This window comes from Abrus precatorius, unplaced genomic scaffold, assembly GCF_003935025.1.
Source record: "Abrus precatorius isolate BTA unplaced genomic scaffold, Abrus_2018 Scaffold4, whole genome shotgun sequence".
Classification (NCBI taxonomy): domain Eukaryota; kingdom Viridiplantae; phylum Streptophyta; class Magnoliopsida; order Fabales; family Fabaceae; genus Abrus; species Abrus precatorius.
The window spans coordinates 7082372-7102349 of NW_020874384.1; the positions used below are offsets into that span (position 1 = coordinate 7082372).

At 41.0% G+C, this 19978-nt stretch overlaps 1 non-coding gene across 1 annotated transcript; it reads right to left on the reverse strand.

Annotated features, from left to right (window-relative positions):
- Positions 1–5196: 5196 nt before the first annotated feature.
- LOC113866452 lies at positions 5197–5301 on the reverse strand. The gene has a single exon (XR_003505092.1). It is a non-coding gene; the product is annotated as a small nucleolar RNA R71 (small nucleolar RNA).
- Positions 5302–19978: the final 14677 nt, after the last annotated feature.

Below are 19978 nucleotides of genomic sequence, written 5' to 3' on the forward strand. Positions count from 1 at the left end.
CAAAGGCGCTAGAAAGTGCCAAAAAGGGAAGAAGGTGGTGAGAAAGCCTTCCTTTGAGTCCTAGGAGTGATATTCAAGGAGTTTCAGTAGCCTGAGACGAGTTTCACACGTCTTCCTTTGCCGGTAGGCATAAGGGGACCAAAGACACCAAAACTGGAACTTACATCCAAAGGCTCCAGAAAGTCCGAGGAAGGGGAAAAGGTGGTGAGAAAGCCTTCCTTTGAGTCCTTGGATTGATATTCAAGGAGTTTCAGTGGCCTGAGATGAGTTTCGCATGTCTTCCGTTCCCGGGAAGCAAAAGGGGACGAAAGGAGACCAAAACTAGAACTTGGGTCTAAAGGCACGAGAACGTGCCAGAAGGGGAGAAGGTTGTGAGAAAACCCTCCTTTGAGTCCTTGGAGTGATATTCAAGGAATTTCAGTCGCCTGAGACGAGTTTCACACGTCTTCCTTTGCCGATAAGCAAAAGGGGACCAAAAGAGACCAAAACTGGAATTTGGGTCCAAAGGCGCGCCAGAAAGTGCCAGAAGGGGAGAAGGTGGTGAGAAAGTCTTCCTTTGGGTCCTCGCATTGATATTCAAAAAGTTTCAGTGGCATGAGACGAGTTCGCACGTCTTCCTTTGCCGGTAAGCACAACGGTACCAAAAGAGGCCAAAACTAGAACTTGGGTCCAAAGCTGCCAGAAAGTGCCAGAAGGGGCGAAGGTGGTGAGAAAGCCTTCCTTTGTGTCCTAGGAGTGATATTCAAGGAGTTTCAGTGGCCCTAGCCGAGTTTTGCACGTCTTCCTTTGCCGCTAAGCAAAAGGGGACCAAAATAGAGCAAAACTAGTCCTCGGGTCCAAAGGCTCCAGAAGGTACCAAAAGCGGAGAAGGTGGTGAGAAAGCCTTTCTTTGAGTTCTTGGAGTGATATTCAAGTAGTTTCAGTGGCCTGAGATGAGTTTCGCACGTCTTCCTCTCAAATGCCTTGATTATCACTCGAAGGACTCAAAGGAAGGCTTTCTCACCACCTTCTCGCGTTCTGCCACTTTCTGGCATCTTTGGTCCCATGTTCTTTTCTTGGTCTCTTTTGGTCCCCTTTTGCATACCAGCAAAGGAAGACGTGCGAAACTCGTCTTACGCCACTGAAACTCCTTGAATATCACTCCTAGGACTCAAAGCAAGGCTTTCTCACCACCTTCTCCCCTTGTGGCACTTTCTGGCGTGTTTGGAATGAAGTTCCAGTTTTGGTCTCTTTTGGTCCACTTTTGCTGACCGGCAAAGGAAGACGTGCGAAACTCGTCTCAGGCCACTGAACCTCTTTGAATATCACTCCAAGGACTCAAAGGAGGGCTTTCTCACAACCTTCTCCCCTTCTGGCACGTTCTCGCGCCTTTGGACCCAAGTTCTAGTTTTGGTCTCCTTTCGTCCCCTTTTGCTTCCCGGGAACGGATGACATGCAAAACTCATCTCAGGCCACTGAAACTCCTTGAATATCACTGCAAGGACTCAAAGGAAGGCTTTCTCACCAACTTTTCCCCTTCTGGCACTTTCTGGCGCCTTTGGACCCAAGTTCCAGTTTTGCTCTATTTTGGTCCCCTTTTGCTTACCAGGAAAGGAAGACGTGCGAAACTCATCCCAGGCAACTAAAACTCCTTGAATATCACTCCAAGGACTCAAAGGAAGGCTTTCTCACCACCTTCTCCCCTACTGGCACTTTCTAGGGCCTTTGGACCCAAGTTTCAGTTTTGGTCTCTTTAGTTCCCCTTTTGCTTACAGGCAAAGGAAGACGTGCGAAACTCCTCTCAGGCCACTAAAACTCCTTGAATATCACTCCTAGGACTCAAAGGAAGGCTTCCTCACCACCTTCTCCCCTTCTGGCACTTTCTGGCGCCTTTGGAAACAAGTTCCAGTTCTGTTCTCTTTTGGTCCCCTTTTGCTTACCAGTAGAGGATGACGTGCGAATCTTGTCTCACGTCACTGAAAGTACTTATATATCACTCGTAAGACTCAAAGGAAGGCTTTCTCATCACCTTCTCCCCTTCTTGCATTTTCTGGCGCCTTTGGACCCAAGTTGCAGTTTTGGTCTCTTGTGGTCTCCTTTGGCTAACCAGCAAAGGAAGACGTGTGAAACTTGTCTATGACCACTGAAACTACTTGAATATCACTCCAAGGACTCAAAGGAAGACTTTGTCACAACCTTGTCTCCTTCTGCCACTTTTTGGCGCCTTTGGACCCAAGTTCCAGTTTTGGTCTCTTTTGGCACCTTTTGCTTACAAGCAAAGGAAGACGTGTGAAATTCATTCATGACCACTGAAACTCCTTGAATATCACTCCAAGGACTCAAAGGAAGGCTTTCTCACCACCTTTTCCCCTTTTGGCACTTTCTGGCGCCTTTGGACCTAAGTTCCAGTTTTGGTCTATTTTGGTCCCCTTTTGCTTACCAGTAAAGGAAGACGTGCGAAACTCGTCCTAGGCCACTGAAACTCCTAAAATATCATTCCTAGGACTCAAAGGAAGGCTTTCTCACCACCTTCTCCCCTTCTGGCACTTTCTGGCGCCTTTGGACCTAAGTTCGAGTGTGGGTCTTTTTTGGTCCCCTTTTGCCTACGGGGAAATGAAGACATGCGAAACTGGTCTCAGGCCACTGAAATTCCTTGAATATCACTCCTAGGACTCAAAGCAAGCCTTTCTCACCACCTTCTCCCCTTCTGGTACTTTCTAACGCCTTTGGACCTAAGTTCCAGTTTGGGTCTTTTTTGGTCCCCTTTTGCTTACGGGCAAAGGAAGACATGCGAAATTGGTCTCAGGCCACTGAAACTCCTTGAATATCACTCCTAGGACTCAAAGCAAGGCTTTCTCACCACCTTCTCCCCTTCTGGCACTTTCTGACGCCATTGGACCCAAGTTCCAGTTTTGGTCTCTTTTTGTCCACTTTTCCTTACCGGCAAAGGAAGACGTGCGAAACTCGTCTCAGGCCACTGAAACTCCTTGAATATCTATCCAAGGACTCAAAGGAAGGCGTTCTCACCACCTTTTCTCCTTCTAGCACTTTCTGGTGCCTTTGGACCCAAGTTCCAGGTTTGGTCAATTTTGGTCCCTTTTGTTTACCAGTAAAGGAAGGCGTGCGAAACTCGTCCTAGGCCTTTGAAACTCCTAAAATATCATTCCTAGGACTCAAAGGAAGGCTTTCTCACCACCTTCTCCCCTTCTGGCACTTTCTGGCGCCTTTGGACCTAAGTTCGAGTGTGGGTCTTTTTTGGTCCCCTTTTGCTTACCGGCAAAGGAAGACGTGCGAAACTGGTCTAATGCCATTGAAACTTCTTGAATATCACTCCTAGGACTAAAAACAAGGCTTCTCACCACCTTCTCCCCTTCTGGCACTTTCTGGCGCCGTTAAACCCAAGTTCCAGTTTTAGTCTCTTTTTGTCCACCTTTGCTTACCGGCAAAGGAAGATGAGCGAAACTCGTCTCACGCCATTGAAACTCCTAGAATATCTCCCCTAGGACTCAAAGGAAAGCTTTCTCCCCACCTTCTCCCCTTCTGGCACTTTTAGGCCCATTTGGACCCAAGTTCTAGTTTTGGTCTCTTGCTAAGTTTGTGTAATCCTTAGTGAATTCACATGGGTTCTTGAGTTCCTTGAATTTAATGATAATATAATTCCTTTCTTTCATGAATTACTTCTTCCTTGTCTCTTGAATTGAATTAATGGTGAATGAGGGGGGTATTGCTCAATTAACCCTAATTTCGTTTTAAGGAGATTCTAAACTAAGGGTTGCTTAATCCTAGGTTTAATTCTAAGGTTGCGTAATTTTGGGATGAGAGATTAAAGCCTAACAAATTGCGTAATTTCGTTGGGACCATAAGGTTGATTTTCGCTTGTTAAATTAACCTAATTCATGGAAGAAAGGATGAATGTTAAATCTTGAGTGGAATGAGGATAGAATTTATGTGGATGAACTAAGGATTGCTGTTTTCTATTGTTTGAATTAATTAAACTCATTTGCTCATTGCTCTTTGTTTTAATTTGAAACCACAAAACCCCCCATTTTAATTGCTTGTTTAATTAATGCCTTCAACATGTTTAATGAAGATTAATAACCAATGTTCATAAGAGACAATCTAGGGTTACCCCAGTACTACATTAATTTGTTTAAATTTTGATGAGGATTTACGACAAATCTTTTAAACACCTCGAAAAAGAAGCATCATCAAATTGGCGCCGTTGCCGGGGACATTGGTGTTGATTTTTCATAAACATGTTATTTGCTCTGTTTTCATTTTCATTTTCTGCATTGTGAATACTTTAATATAGTTGTAGTTTCATAGGTAAGTAGAGATATCTTGCATTTAGGTAGAACCAATTGCTGTTTTCTGCATATTGCTTGAATTCTGATTTCTGCATTTTAGTTTACCACACTGTATTTTCATTTGCTGTAATTACCCTGTTTCTGCTGCATAATTCTGCAGAATTCTGCAGAATTTGTGTTTGTGTGTTGCATATTTTTATTCCATAGTTTGCAATTTCTTTCTGTTTTTGCTATTTGGTATTAATGCTTTATTTTACTGCACTTAGATGTTAGTTTTTCTGCATAATTATCTGAATTTTTCTGCATTTTTACTGCATCATTAGTTTATTTCTTTTCAATTTTCCATAGCTAATTCCTAATGAATGACCAGATCAAATTCGGGAGATTTATATCCTCTAGATACTGAAATTGATAGGACATTCCTTAGGAATCTTAGGAACCTTAGGATAAGTAGGCAAAATTCTGCACATACTGAGGAATCACATTCTTCATCTTCCATTTATTCTTCTCCATATTCTTTAACTTCTGAATCTGTAGAAATGGTAGAAAATGACCGGACACTTAAGGAACTTGCTGCACCGGACGTGACTTACCAGACTTTATGTATCCAATACCCGGATGTGGATGCCTCTTTTGTTCTTAAAACTGGCCTAATCCATCTTTTGCCTAAATTTCATGGTCTTGCAGGTGAAGATCTGCATAAACACCTCAAAGAATTTCATATTGTTTGCTCTACAATGAGACCACAAGGTGTTCCGGAGGAGCATGTCAAATTGAAGGCATTTCCATTCTCTCTTATGGATTTGGCTAAAGACTGGTTGTATTATCTTCCACCTGGCTCTATTACAAGTTGGGACACCCTCAAGAGATTGTTCCTGGAAAAATTTTTCCCTGCTTCAAGGGCTGCCTCAATAAGAAAGGAAATATGTGGTATTAGGCAGCTAGAGAGGGAAAGTTTGTATGAATATTGGGAGCGTTTCAAGAGACTTTGTGCTAGCTGCCCCCATCATCAGATAAGTGACCAACTCCTAATCCAGTACTTCTATGAGGGCTTACACCCAATGGATAGGAGCATGATCGACGCAGCTAGTGGGGGAGCCCTGATTGACAAGACTCCCGCAGCCGCTAGAACTCTTATTGAGAATATGGCAGCTAACTCTCAACAGTTTGCTACAAGGCAAAACTCCATCATATCCCGGAGTGTCCATGAAATTCAAACTTCAGATTCACACAAGCTGGAGCATAAGCTAGATGAGTTGGCTTTGATGGTAAAACAGTTGGCATCCATCCAAAAGAATTTTGCTGCATATACACCACCACCTCCATCCATTCCAGCAATGCTTTGTGGGATTTGTTCATCTACAAATCACTTCACTGATAGTTGCCCCACATTGCAAGAAACTGAATCCTCAGAAGGTAATCCTCAAGCTTACGCTGCTAATATTTATGCTAATAAATTCCCTTTTCAGCAGCTGCAGCAACAACAAAGCTGGGATTTATCTTCCAATAGATATGATCCCGGTTGGAAGAACCATCCTAACTTAAGGTGGGGAGGAAATGCACAGCATCAAGGCTCTAGCCAGCCAACCAACAACCATTTCCAACCACATCAAGCTGGACAAAACAAGCCATATTCAGCCCAGCAACATCACCATCCATCATCTTCATCTCAACAACACCATCAAGCCTCCCCTTCACTAGCTCCTGCACCTCAAAAAAATGAGTCATCTTTGGAAGACCTTGTGAAGCAACTCACCATGAGTAATCTCAATTTCCAACAACAGAGTCAAGCCTTCCAGCAACAGACTCAAGCAAGTATCAAGACCTTGGAGAATCAAATGGGTCAACTTGCTTCATCCCTTAATCAACTTCAATCTCAAGGCTCAGGCAATCTCCCTGCACAAACTGTCACAAACCCAAAGAATGTGAGTGCCATTACCTTGAGATCTAGTAAGGTGATGCAAGAGCCAGAAATGCCTAAGGAGAAGGATCCTAGTTGCACTCTAGCTGCAGAAGGTGAAGGAGAAGAGATTAAGAGCCAAGAGCAGCCTGCACCTATGCCCACACCATGTCAACCAAAAGTGGTAGACAAAGAGGAGAGGTCCATTCCTATTCCCTTCCCTCAAAGAATGGTTCAGCCCAGCAAGAAGCAAGAAGAGGTTGATAAAGAAATTCTGGATACTTTCAGAAAAGTTGAAGTCAATATCCCCTTGTTAGATGCTATCAAGCAAATCCCAAAGTATGCCAAATTCCTTAAAGACTTGTGCACTCATAGAAGGCGGCTAAAGGGTAATGAAAGAGTGAACATGGGGAGGAATGTATTAGCTCTTTTTGAGAGGCAGAAAACTTCCATGCCTGAGAAATGCAAAGATCCAGGGACGTTTACTATTCCTTGCATTATAGGCAACAATAGGATAGATAATGCCATGCTTGATTTAGGTGCATCTATTAATGTTATGCCTTTATCTATCTTCACATCTTTGTCTCTTGGACCATTGCAGCCCACAGGTGTCATCATCCAGCTAGCAAACAGGAGCACAGCACATCCAGCTGGACTTGTGGAGGATGTGTTAGTGAGGGTGAATGACCTCATTTTTCCAACTGATTTTTACATCCTTGACATGAAAGAGTCAATGGATAGTGTTGCACCAATCATTTTGGGAAGACCATTCTTAAAGACTGCGAGAACGAAGATTGATGTGCATGCCGGATCACTTACTATGGAGTTTGGAGACAGTGTTGTCCGCTTTAACATACTGGATGCTATGAAGCACCCAAATGAAGAACACTCTGTTTTCCACATTAACCATCTTGATGAATTAATAGATGATAGTTTGTCTGAATTTCTAGGAGGAGACTCTCTCCTTAATTTTTCTTATTGTGTAGATACTTCCAATTGTGAATCGTGTAATAGTTCTTCTCTGTGTGGCATTTGTGCTGAGATTTCTGATTATTTGAATGCAAATTCTACTACTTTCAACGTTGATGAACCTGAAAATTCCATAGGATTAGAATGTGATGTATTAAGTACAACAAGTACAGTTGAATCTAACGCCTTTGGTTTGAATATTGCAGAGACTTTGTCAAATGAAAGTGCCAAATCACTTCCTTCTGTGGAGCAACCTCCCACATTGGAGTTGAAGCCCCTACCAGAACATTATGAGAAGCTCCCGGTCATTATTTCCACCAAGCTTGAAGGCGATCAAGAGGAGGTATTGTTGAAAGTAATTAAAAGGCACAAGAGAGCTATTGGATGGACTTTAGCTGACATTCCTAGTATTAGCCCTCTCTTGTGCATGCACAAAATTCTGTTGAAAGAGGGGACTAAACTAGTGAAGCAGCTTCAGAGGAAAAGAAAGAGAAAGAGGAAGAGGAAAAGGAGGCCACAATTCCAAGAACTAGAAGCGCTGCACTTAGGAGCATATGAAGACTCAAGAACCTATAAGGAGAGAACCAAGCAGTATCATGATAAATTGATAGGTAGAGGAGAGTCCTGTATAGGTCAAAAGATGCTTCTATTCAACTCATGTCTCAAGTTCATGACTGGAAGGCTGCATTCCAGGTGGATTGGTCCATCCACAGTTACACAAGTGTTTCCTAATGGTGCAGTGGAAATCAAGAGTGAATCCACTAGCAAAAGTTTCACAGTGAATGGACATCGCCTGAAGCATTTTTTTTTGGAGAACTCAATTCCCTTGGAGGAGATTGAAGAGGTGGATGTGTACTCTCCTATCATTTCCTTCAACCAAGGCCTCTGTCATGAGTAAATCACTTCACACGTCAAGCTAGTGACGTTAAAGAAGCGCTTTGTGAGAGGCAACTCACAGTTTTTATAGCACTTTCTAGTACTCTTTTAATTTCAATAAGCATCCTTTCATTTAAGCTGTATTACTAATCATGAATTGTGAACTCATTATTTGATTGATGATTTGTTCAGAATTTTTGTAGAGGAAAAATTGCTGTATTTGGACTCAATTTGTGCATATATTCATGGAAGTCCAAGTAGAGAGGGAGGAATAATCATTTCCATGGCACCAAGCATTCACTCTAGAAAGAATTTTGAAGTTAGCCATGAAGGTAATCACTTTCCCAAGCCATAGTGGTCACTTTCCACCAAGGTATGTGACTTTGCTCTCTGTAGTTCTCACTTTCAATTTTCATAGTGACCACTTTGAGGGTTTTTGAATTCGTTGATCTGCGCGTAACTACTATGAAAATTCATAGTAGCCACGCGCAGCACCCTGGGAAAATACACATGAAGGGCGCCTCTGTAGTGATTACTTTGAATATTCATAGTAACCACTACAGAAACTAATTTTTGAGCATTTGATGCGCGTAGTTACTATGAATATTCATAGTAACCACGCGCAACCTCTTTTGAAACAACTGAACAAGGCGCCTCTGGAGTAATTACTTTAAACATTCATAGTAACCACGCGCACCCCATTTTTGATAAAACCCTTGCGCGTGGCTACTATGATTATTGAGAGTAACCACGCCCAACATTTTTATATAAATAGGACCCTTTCACGTTCACTCTCACCCTTCATTTCTGAGAAATTTTTCACTCTTCTTCCAATCTCCTGAGTACCCACTCCCTCGAATTGAATTCCTTGCAATTGAACGTCAATTCCCTGCACTTTTGCACTGCATTTGAACTCAAATCCCGAGTCATGGCTAACACTCCAAGGAAGAATGCACCCAGGGCCAAGAGGAAGATAGCAGCTCTACAGGGGAAGAGGTACCAGATCCAGTGGCAGCAGCAGCAGAGAGAGATGATGAGGACACTGATACTGATGCGGCTGATGATGATGACCTCTCTTCCAGCGCTGATGAGGATGCAATATAGTCTTAAACTTTTATTTCTGTTATTTATTTAACCTTCTCTTCCATTGTACATATTTTTTTCTGCCACTTTCCCTGTAATTAGTACACTTTTCTTTTTATTTTCCCTGCCTTTAACTTCCCTTTAATGCTTCTACTCTGAACAACAACTTAACTCTTTCATGCTATTTATATATATTATCTGAGTTTGAGTTATTTTGTTCTGCTGGTGCTAAATTTATTATCTCTTTGTGCAGAGAATGCCCTCAGTTCCATCAAGAGGAGCATCATTTTTTTGCCCATGAGTTGAGGCACTATCATTCATGAAAGGGGGGTGAAGTTCTTTACCTCTATTTCATATACTCTTAACCTCATTTTTCCTGCATAATTATACATTAAAATACAAAAATATATTTTTATTCTTTTTCTTTTAATTGAACCAAATTTTGTAATCCCAATCTTGGACTCTTATTGCAATTTTCATTCAATTCATGAACACACTCTACTTTTGTAAATAATTTTCTCTTCATGCCATGCTGAATATCTTTTCTTGCAAGGTGATTTATCCTCACATGATGTTAAGTAATTATCACCATTTTTACCATGGTAGAGAATTGAGCCTTTAATTTCTTTTTTTGTGTGCACTATAACATGTATTGTTGCATCTATCCTCTAGAACTTGCCCTGTTTCTTAATTGAATATGCATTGTGCAATTTTTCATCTAGATGATTGAGGCCTTCTTTGCACACACCCTTGCACCTAATTTTCCTTGTTCCACATTTTCTTTTTTACCAAACTTAGTCTGCAAACATATTCCCTTACCTTAAGAGAGGTATTTCTTTTGAGTTGCATCAAGAGTGAATGCAAGAAACTAAGTTTGGGGTGCTGATTATTAATGTAATTGCTTGAGGACAAGCAAAAATCTTAAGTTTGGGGTGGTGAACATCATACATGTTAAAATACATGTCAAAAAAGAAGTGGTTGCCAAAGTCCAATAAATCATAAAAGAAAGAATGAAAAAGGAAAGAAAATAAAATGAAGCAAGGTCCATGAGATTGAAGAGATCTTCACATAAAAAAAAAAATGATGAAAAACAAGGTGAAAAATGCTTGAACCTCTTAGGCTACCTCATTTGATGCATTTCATTCTAATTGTTGTATTCACTCACTCAAGAGGATTCCCTTATCTTGAAAACCCACCTGAGCTTTTGACCCTCCTTGATCAAATTGAACCTTACCTATCCCTATTTGTGACCAACCAAGTCCTTTTGATAGGTAAATCATTGTATTAAGGCAAAGGAGATTGAGAATATGGGCAAGCATATGGTAGGGTAGAACAATTTGCATGTATTGAGGGAAAATACCTATCTTGAAACACTGACGAGTGAAAAGTGAAACACCACCTTGTGAGCTAGATAATTTCTTGGCATTGTGTGAAGTATGATGAACCTTGTTGAATTTTTGTTTCACTTGTATGGGACTTTGCATAAAATTAATTGATATGAGTGTGCTTTCTTTGTTGAATGACTCTATGAATTTGAAATGGAGAAAGTGCATATTAGAGTTAAAAGATTGGAACAGAAAAATTTTGAGAAAATTTTTTGGATAAGTCCAACATTTTTTACTTTAGTCCTTGAATTTTGGTTTGCTTGAGGACAAGCAAAAGTTTAAGTTTGGGGTTGTGATGAATCTACATTTTACTACATTTTTATACATCATTTATTACTTTTTATAGAAAAGAATAGACTTAGATAGTGTAAATAAGATGAATATTCCAATTAGGCTAAATAATATAGGTTTCTTAGTTTTTTGTTAATTTACATGAATTTAGATAGTTTATTTTACATATTTTGATCATTTGAATAATATGGCAGGAATCCCCAAGCTTATTTTGAAGAATTATTGGATTTTGAGGAATTTGAGGTGAAAGTAACTACTTTCAATATTGATAGTGACAACTACAGCAAGCCACTTCCAGCAAAGGGACCAAAGTGATCACTTCCAAAGCTTAAAGTGACAACTACAGTAGCCCAGAATCAACCAAACCTGCGCGTGGTTACTATGAATATTCATAGTAATCACTCCAGAGCATGCAAAAATTGAAGGTGCTGCGCGTAACTACTATGAATATTCATAGTAATCACTCCAGAGACCCAAAATGTCCCAGTGCTGCGCGTAACTACTATGAATATTCATAGTAATCACTCCAGAGAGGAAAAACCCAACTGATGCTTCGCGTGGTTACTATGAAAGAATGAGAGTAATTACTTTGGGCGGCGCCAACTTTAGTATAAATAGATTTTTACCAAATTAGGGTAGGGAGTTCTTACACTTTTTGAACCTTTTCTCTTCTTTACTCAATTTAGAATATTTTCCAGAGCTTAGGGCAACCTTGGGTGACAGCCAAGGGTCCAACCTAGGGTTTGGTTTCTCATTTCTCTTGCTTTTACATTAATGTTAATGAGTTTTCTGCATTTTCCAATTGCGTTTTTGATCCCCATTTCCATGGAGGGCTAAGTTTGTGTAATCCTTAGTGAATTCACATGGGTTCTTGAGTTCCTTGAATTTAATGATAATATAATTCCTTTCTTTCATGAATTACTTCTTCCTTGTCTCTTGAATTGAATTAATGGTGAATGAGGGGGGTATTGCTCAATTAACCCTAATTTCGTTTTAAGGAGATTCTAAACTAAGGGTTGCTTAATCCTAGGTTTAATTCTAAGGTTGCGTAATTTTGGGATGAGAGATTAAAGCCTAACAAATTGCGTAATTTCGTTGGGACCATAAGGTTGATTTTCGCTTGTTAAATTAACCTAATTCATGGAAGAAAGGATGAATGTTAAATCTTGAGTGGAATGAGGATAGAATTTATGTGGATGAACTAAGGATTGCTGTTTTCTATTGTTTGAATTAATTAAACTCATTTGCTCATTGCTCTTTGTTTTAATTTGAAACCACAAAACCCCCCATTTTAATTGCTTGTTTAATTAATGCCTTCAACATGTTTAATGAAGATTAATAACCAATGTTCATAAGAGACAATCTAGGGTTACCCCAGTACTACATTAATTTGTTTAAATTTTGATGAGGATTTACGACAAATCTTTTAAACACCTCGAAAAAGAAGCATCATCACAATCCATGAGGCTTTACCTTTGACTTTGCCTTTTTACAAACAATGCAATGTTCACAAAATTTCTGCACATCCTTTTTCAAATGAGGCCAATAAAAATGTTCTTGTAATGTTTTTAGAGTCTTTTGGACCCCAAAATGCCCCATTAAACCTCCTTCATGTGCTTCACTAACAAGCAAGTTTCTTGTAGAACATTTAGCAACACACAATTTGTTTTCTTTGAAAAGAAAGCCTTCATGTCTAAAGAAACCATTTTCTGAAAATTTTTCACAATTTTTAAAAATTTCACCAAAAGTTTCATCACTTTCATACATGTTTTTCAAACATTCAAGACCACTCAATTTTGTTTCAAGCATAGAAAGCAAAGCATGACGCCGAGAAAGAGCATCAACTACAATGTTACCTTTTCCTCTTTTATGTTTGATAACATAAGGGAATTGCTCTAGAAATTCCACCCACTTGGCATGCCTTTTGTTAAGCTTGCCTTGTCCCTTGATATATTTGAGGGACTCATGGTCACTATGAATGACAAATTCCTTGGGATAAAGGTAGTGTTGCCATGTTTTCAAAGCTCTCACTAAGGCATACAACTCTTTATCATAAGTTGAATAGTTAAGGGTAGGACCACTTAGCTTTTCACTAAAATAAGCAATTGGATGGCCTTCTTGCAACAACACAGCCCCAATCCCAACATTTGAAGCATCACACTCAATTTCAAAAGATTTTTGAAAGTTTGGCAAAGCAAGTATGGGGGCATTAGTTAGCTTTTGCTTAAGAGCTTTGAAAGCTTCTTCTTGTTTCTCTCCCCATTTGAAACCAACATTTTTCTTAAGCACTTCATTGAGAGGTGCTGCCAATGTGCTAAAATCCTTCACAAATCTCCTATAGAAACTTGCTAAACCATGGAAACTTCTCACTTCGGTCACGGACTTAGGTGTAGGCCATTCTTGAATAGCCCTAACCTTTTCCTCATCCACTTGTACTCCTTTTGAACTTACAACAAAACAAAGAAACACAACATGGTTAGTACAAAAGATGCATTTTTCAAGATTGGCATACAATTGTTCTTCTCTAAGCACACACAAGACAGATTTTAAATGATCAACATGCAATTCAAGTGAAGTGCTATAGATAAGAATATCATCAAAGTACACCACAACAAATTTTCCTATGAATTTTCTCAAAACATGGTTCATTAATCTCATGAAAGTGCTAGGAGCATTAGTTAAGCCAAAAGGCATAACCAACCATTCATACAAACCATATTTTGTTTTGAAAGCAGTTTTCCATTCATCCCCTTCTCTAACCCTAATTTGATTGTATCCACTTTTTAAATCAATTTTAGAGAAGTAACATGCACCATGCAATTCATCAAGCAAATCATCAAGCCTAGGTATAGGATGCCTATATTTAATGGTGATGTTATTAAGGGCTCTACAATCAGAACACATGCGCCATGTCCCATCCTTTTTAGGAACCAAAATTACCGGGACAGCACAAGGACTCATGCTATCTCTTACCCATCCCTTACCAATGAGTTCATCCACTTGTCTTTGGATCTCCTTGGTCTCTTGAGGGTTGCTTCTATAGGCTGGCCTATTAGGCAAAGAAGCTCCTGGAATGAGATCAATTTGATGCTCAATACCTCTTAATGGTGGCAACCCACTTGGTACACTTGTTGGAAACACATCTCGAAATTCCTGCAAAATAGACTTCACTCTAGAAGGCAAATCAAGGTTATCAAAAGTGCTAGTGGTCAAAACATAGTTTTTGCAAATTAACAAAAATAGGGGCTGTTTAGATAGAAACAACCTCTTGACCTCACTTTTTGTAGCTAAAAACCTCTCCCCTTACCTCAAGTGTTTCACTCTTCTTTTTCCTCTCATGTGTTTCTCTCTTTTTGTCCTCACTTTTTGAGCTCTCAAGTGTTTGGCTTTCTTTTTCTTTCTTTTCTTGGACAATCTTTTCTCTCATTTTTCTTTGATCCTCACACACCTCTTGCGGACTCAAAGGTTTGAGCACTATCTTCTTGTCTTGGTGCATGAATGAGATTTTGTTGGTGAAACCATCATGATTGGCTCTTTTATCAAATTGCCATGGTCTCCCCAAGAGTAAGTGGCTGGCCTCCATAGGAACAACATCACAAAGCACCTTATCATTGTATCTTCCAATGGAAATATCCAACTCTACTTGCTTCCTTACTTGCACCTCTCCATCCTCACTAAGCCATTGAAGCCTATATGGCCTAGGATGTGGCTTTGTAACTAAATTCAATTTAGACACAAGTCTTGCACTTGCCACATTGGTGCAACTCCCTCCATCAATGATCACCATGCAAAGTTTACCATTGATCAAACATCTAGTATGGAAGATGTTTTCTCTTTGGCTCTCCTCCAAAGGCTTCAATTGGCTACCAAGTAACCGCCTTATCATCAACAAGTCTCCCTCTGGTGTTTTCTCCACCTCCTCCTCCACGTCCTCATTCTCCTCTCCCTCTTCAATTTCGGACTCACTTATATACTCTCCATCTCTAAGAATCATGGTTTTTTTGTTAGGGCACTCATATGCATAGTGTCCTAAGCCTTAGCACTTAAAGCACTTCACATCCCGACTCCTTTTAGAGGGTTGCTCTTGAGTTTTTAGAGGAGTTTTTGTTGGTGTAGGCGCTGCACTAGAAGTGGCAGCCCCTTTTCCCTTATCCTTCCAACTAGAAAAACCAAAATTAGTGGAGCTCCTTTTGGCCACACCTTTCCTTTTCAATTGTTGCTCCACTTGGATTGCTTTGTGAAGCAAGTCCTCCATTTCAACAAATTCCTGCAGTTCAACAATATCATGAATATCATTATTCAAACCACTAAGAAATCTAGCCATAGTTACCTCCTCATCCTCTTCTATCTTGGCTTGAATCATGAGCACCTCCATTTCCTTGTAGTACTCCTCAACGCCTTTGCTACCTTGGGACAATTTTTGAAGTTTGAATTTTAAGTCCCTAGAATAGCTTGCCGGCACATATCTCTTCCTCATGATCCTTTTCATTTCAACCCATGTATCCACCAATGGCTCCTCATTCCTAGCTCTCTCTTTTTTCAATTTGTTCCACCACACAAGAGCGTAATCGGAAAACTCCATAGCTGCAAGCTTTACCTTTTGGGCCTCTTCATAGGTATTACAAGTGAAAATATGCTCTATTTTGATCTCCCACTCCAAATAAGCTTCCGGGTCACTTCTTCCTTTGAATGGAGGAATAGAAATTTTGACTCCATCAATTCGGTTTTGTCTAAGAGCACCGTCATTACCTCTTCTCCTCTTTTCTTCTTCATCATGACCTCTATTCTCCAATTGGTCCAATCTTTCATGGAGCTCATCATTTTGTTGCCTCATCAATCTCTCCAAATGTTGTGTCAAGGCTTGCATTTGGAAAGGAGAAAGTCCTCCTCCTTGATTAGGATTTCCTTCAGCCATCACAAACAAACAAATTCAAACGTAACAAGCAAATAGAAAGTAGAATTTGAAACCTAACCACACTCAAGTGTATCACACAATTATGGCTTTTTCTCTAATGAAAACACTCTTGCCTTTTACCACTCAAATTCTCCTTGGGTTCTTAGGCAATTCAAGATATTATGGCCACAACAAAGAACAATCCACCAATATGTGCAAGGTAAGGCTAGGTAGACAAAGAAAAGGCTAACAAATCACAAAAACAAAGGGGTAAAGGAAAATTGGTAAACAAGAGAATTAGCAACAATCCTTTAAGAACACCAATATATTACCTTATAACAAATTGTTGAAAAGCATGAATCATTCAGCCCAAAATTTTCTTCTTTTTTTTTTGTGTTTTTATACGATTTTTTTTTGAATTTTCACAAGGGCCTAACTTTTGCAATGATTCAGTACAATCACAAATAATATGAACAATAAGGTAATCAATTGGAAAAAAGAGAATGAAGGAAGGATGTTACCAATTTGACGTTCAACCCTTAAACCGGAGCTCTGATACCAAATGATATGAACCCCATTTGCACAAGGGCTGACTTAGGATCTTTAGGGTTAGAACCTTGTAAAAAAATTTGAAAATTTAGTGATGAATTTCTGGGCAAATTAGGTGTTGGTCCATGGTGTTAAAATAAGTGAAAAAGGAAGCAAAAACGCTGGTTTGGTGGTGGCTGGACAGAATTTTAGAAATTACGGTATCTCGAGTTATAGAACTCCAATTGAGGTGATTCCAAAACGAGGTGAAAGCTCTCATTCTGAAATTCAATTTAGGCTCAAGAATCACTCAATTTGGCTGAGTAGAATGAGAGTTATGATAACGAGATAATTCTGGGCAGATTTGAGTTTTTTTGGAACTTTGGTGAAGAATTGAATGGGGGAAGGAAAGAATCACTCTTTCCAAGGAAGGCAACACACAAAGGGATGTGAAAGCCCTTTGATACAGCCAAGGTGTTCTTGAATCACTCAAGAACTTAGGAGAATCACTCTCACTAAGATAAAAGAGATAAACTCTAATATTTCTGAATCAAACTTAACTTGTCTTATTGATAAGAATGGTTCAGCTTATATAGAAGCTTTACCATCAGAATTACAAAGGTTCCGTAACGGAAAATGAAACTACTTGATGGCTGATTGTAACTGAAATTGTGGCAACCAAAAAGTCAGCCAACAGCCACTATGCGCCTCTTGGTCTTCCAAAGGCTGATTGTAACTGAAATTGTGGCAACCAAAAAGTCACCCAACAGCCACTAGCTATGCGCCTCTTGGTCTTCCAAAGGCTGATGCCTAAGTTGCCAATTGGGCCCTTATTACAACTTGTGATAAAAACCAAACCAAAGCCCATTAGTTGATTAACCACAAAACATAATTTGGTCAGCCAACTTTACAAAGGATTGAGCCATTATTTAAAACAAACTAAAAACTTAAAAACTGAAGCAAAGTGGCGCCTTAGTTCTCCTCCATTTGGGCCATGATGCAATTCACAACCTTGGTCTTTTCTCCTTGAAACTTGGGCTTGTATTCAATTAATATGGACAACACTTGTTGAAGAGCTTCTTTTGCTCTCCTTGCTCTAGCCCTTGTCATAGGTCCTCCAAGTCCTTCAAGAGGATCCTTGCCCTTGCTCATGGTCATGTCCTCATCAGGGAAACCCTTCCTTTCAGTCGAAAGAGTGACATTCAAGAAGTTTTAGCAGCTAGAAACAAGTCTCGCGCGTGTTATTTATCCGGTAAGTAAAAGGGGACCAAAAGAGACCAAAACTGGATGTTGGGCCATTGGCGCAAGGAAGCGCCAAGAGGAGGGAGAGTGGATGGAAACCATTCCTTTGAGTCCAAGGAGTGACATTCAAGAAGTTTTAGCAGCAAGAAACGAGTCTCGCGCGTGTTATTTAGCCGGTAAGTAAAAGGAGACCAAAATAGACCAAAATGGGAACTTGGGGCCATTGGCGCAGTGAAGCGCTAGGAGGGGAGAGAGCAGTTGGAAACCCTTCCCATGAGTCCTAGCAGTGACAATCAAGAAGTTTTAGCGGCATGCAGGAGTGTCGCACGGGTTCTTTACCTGCTAAGCTAAAGGGGACCAAAAGAGACCAAAAGTAGAAGTTGGGGGAAAGAAGCGCCAGGAGGGGAGAGAGTTATTGGAAACCCTTCGTTTGAGTCAAAGGAGTGACATTCAAGAAGTTTTAGCAGCCAGAAATGAGTCTCGCGCGTGTTATTTAGCCGGTAAGTAAAAGGGGACCAAAAGAAATCAAAATGGGAACTTGGGGCCGTTGGCGCAATGAAGCGCTAGGAGGGGAGAGAGTGGTTGGAAACCCTTCCCTTGAGTCGTAGTAGTGACAATCAAGAAGTTTTAGCGGCCTGCACGAGTGTCGCACGGTTCTTTACCTGCTAAGCCAAAGGGGACCAAAAGAGACCAAAACTGGAAGTTGGGGCCATTGGCGCAAGGAAGCCCCAAGAGGGGGGAGAGTGGTTGGAAACCCCTTCTTTGTGTCCTAGTAGTGACAATCAAGAAGTTTTAGCAGCCTACACGAGGGTCACATGGGTTCTTTAGCCGCTAAGCCAAAGGGGACCAAAGGAAAGACCAAAACGGGAACTTGGAGCCATTGGTGCAAAGAAGCACCAGGAGGGGAGTGAGTGATTGGAAACCCTTCCCATGAATCCTAGCAGTGACAATCAAGAAGTTTTAGCGGCCTGCAGGAGTGTCGCAGGGGTTCTTTACCTGCTAAGAAAAGGGGACCAAAAGAGACCAAAAGTGGAAGTTGGGGGAAAGAAGCGCCAGGAAGGGAGTGAGTTATTGGAAACCCTTCCTTTGAGTCCACAGAGTGACATTAAAGAAGTTTTAGCAGCCAGAAATGAGTCTCGCGCGTGTTATTTAGCCGGTAAGTAAAAGGGGACCAAAAGAGATTAGAAATGGGAACTTGGGGCCGTTGGCGCAATGAAGCGCTAGGAGGGGAGAGGGTGGTTGGAAACCCTTCCCTTGAGTCATAGTAGTGACAATCAAGAAGTTTTAGCGGCCTGCACGAGTGTCACACGGGTTCTTTACCTACTAAGCCAAAGGGGACCAAAAGAGACCAAAAGTGAAAGTTGGGCGAAAGAAGCGCCAGAAGGGGAGAGAGTTTTTGGAAACCCTTCCCTTGAGTCCTAGTAGTGACAATCAAGAAGTTTTAGCGGCTTACACGACGGTCGCACGGGTTCTTTACCTACTAAGCCAAAGGGGACCAAAAGAGACCAAAAGTGAAAGTTGGCCGAAAGAAGCGCCAGGAGGGGAGAGAGTTTTTGGAAACCCTTCCCATGGGTCCTAGCAATGACAATCAAGAAGTTTTAGCGGCCTGCAGGAGTGTCGCACGGGTTCTTTACCTGCTATGCCAAAAGGGACCAAAAGAGACAAAAAGTGGAAGTTAGGGGAAAGAAGCACCAGGAGGGGAGAGAGTTATTGGAAACCCTTCCTTTGAGTCCACGGAGTGACATTCAAGATGTTTTAGCAGCTAGAAATGAGTCTTGCGCGTGTTATTTAGCCGATAAGTAAAAAAGGACCAAAAGAGACCAAAACTGGAACTTGGAGCCGTTTGCGCAATGAAGCGCTATGAGGGGAGAGAGTGGTTGGAAACCCTTCCCTTGAGTCGTAGTAGTGAGAATCAAGAAGTTTTAGCGGCCTGCACGAGTGTTGCACTGGTTCTTTACCCGCTAAGCCAAAGGGGACCAAAAGTGGAAGTTGGGGGAAAGAAGCACCAGGAGGCGAGAGAGTTATTGGAAACCCTTCCTTTGAGTCGAAGGAGTGACATTCAAGAAGTTTTAGCAGCTAAAAACGAGTCTCGCGCGTGTTATTTAGCCGGTAAGTAAAAGGGGACCAAAAGAGACCAAAACTGGATGTTGGGGCCATTGGCGCAAGGAAGCGCTAAGAGGGGGGAGAGTGGTTGGAAACTCTTCCTTTGAGTCCTAGTAGTGACAATCAAAAAGTTTTAGAAGCCTCCACGAGTGTTGCACGGGTTCTTTACGTGCTAAGCCAAAGGGGACCAAAAGAGACCAAAAGTGGAAGTGGGGGGAAAGAAGCACCAGGAGGGGAGAGAGTTGTTGGCAACCCTTCCTCTGAGTCCTAGTAGTGACATGCAAGAAGTTTTAGCAGGCAGAGACGAGTCTCGTACGTGTTATTTTGCCGGTAAGTAAAAGGGGACCAAAGGGGACCAAAATTGGAAGTTGGGGGAAAGACGGCGCAAGGAAGCGCCAAGAGGAGAGAGAGTGGTTGGAAA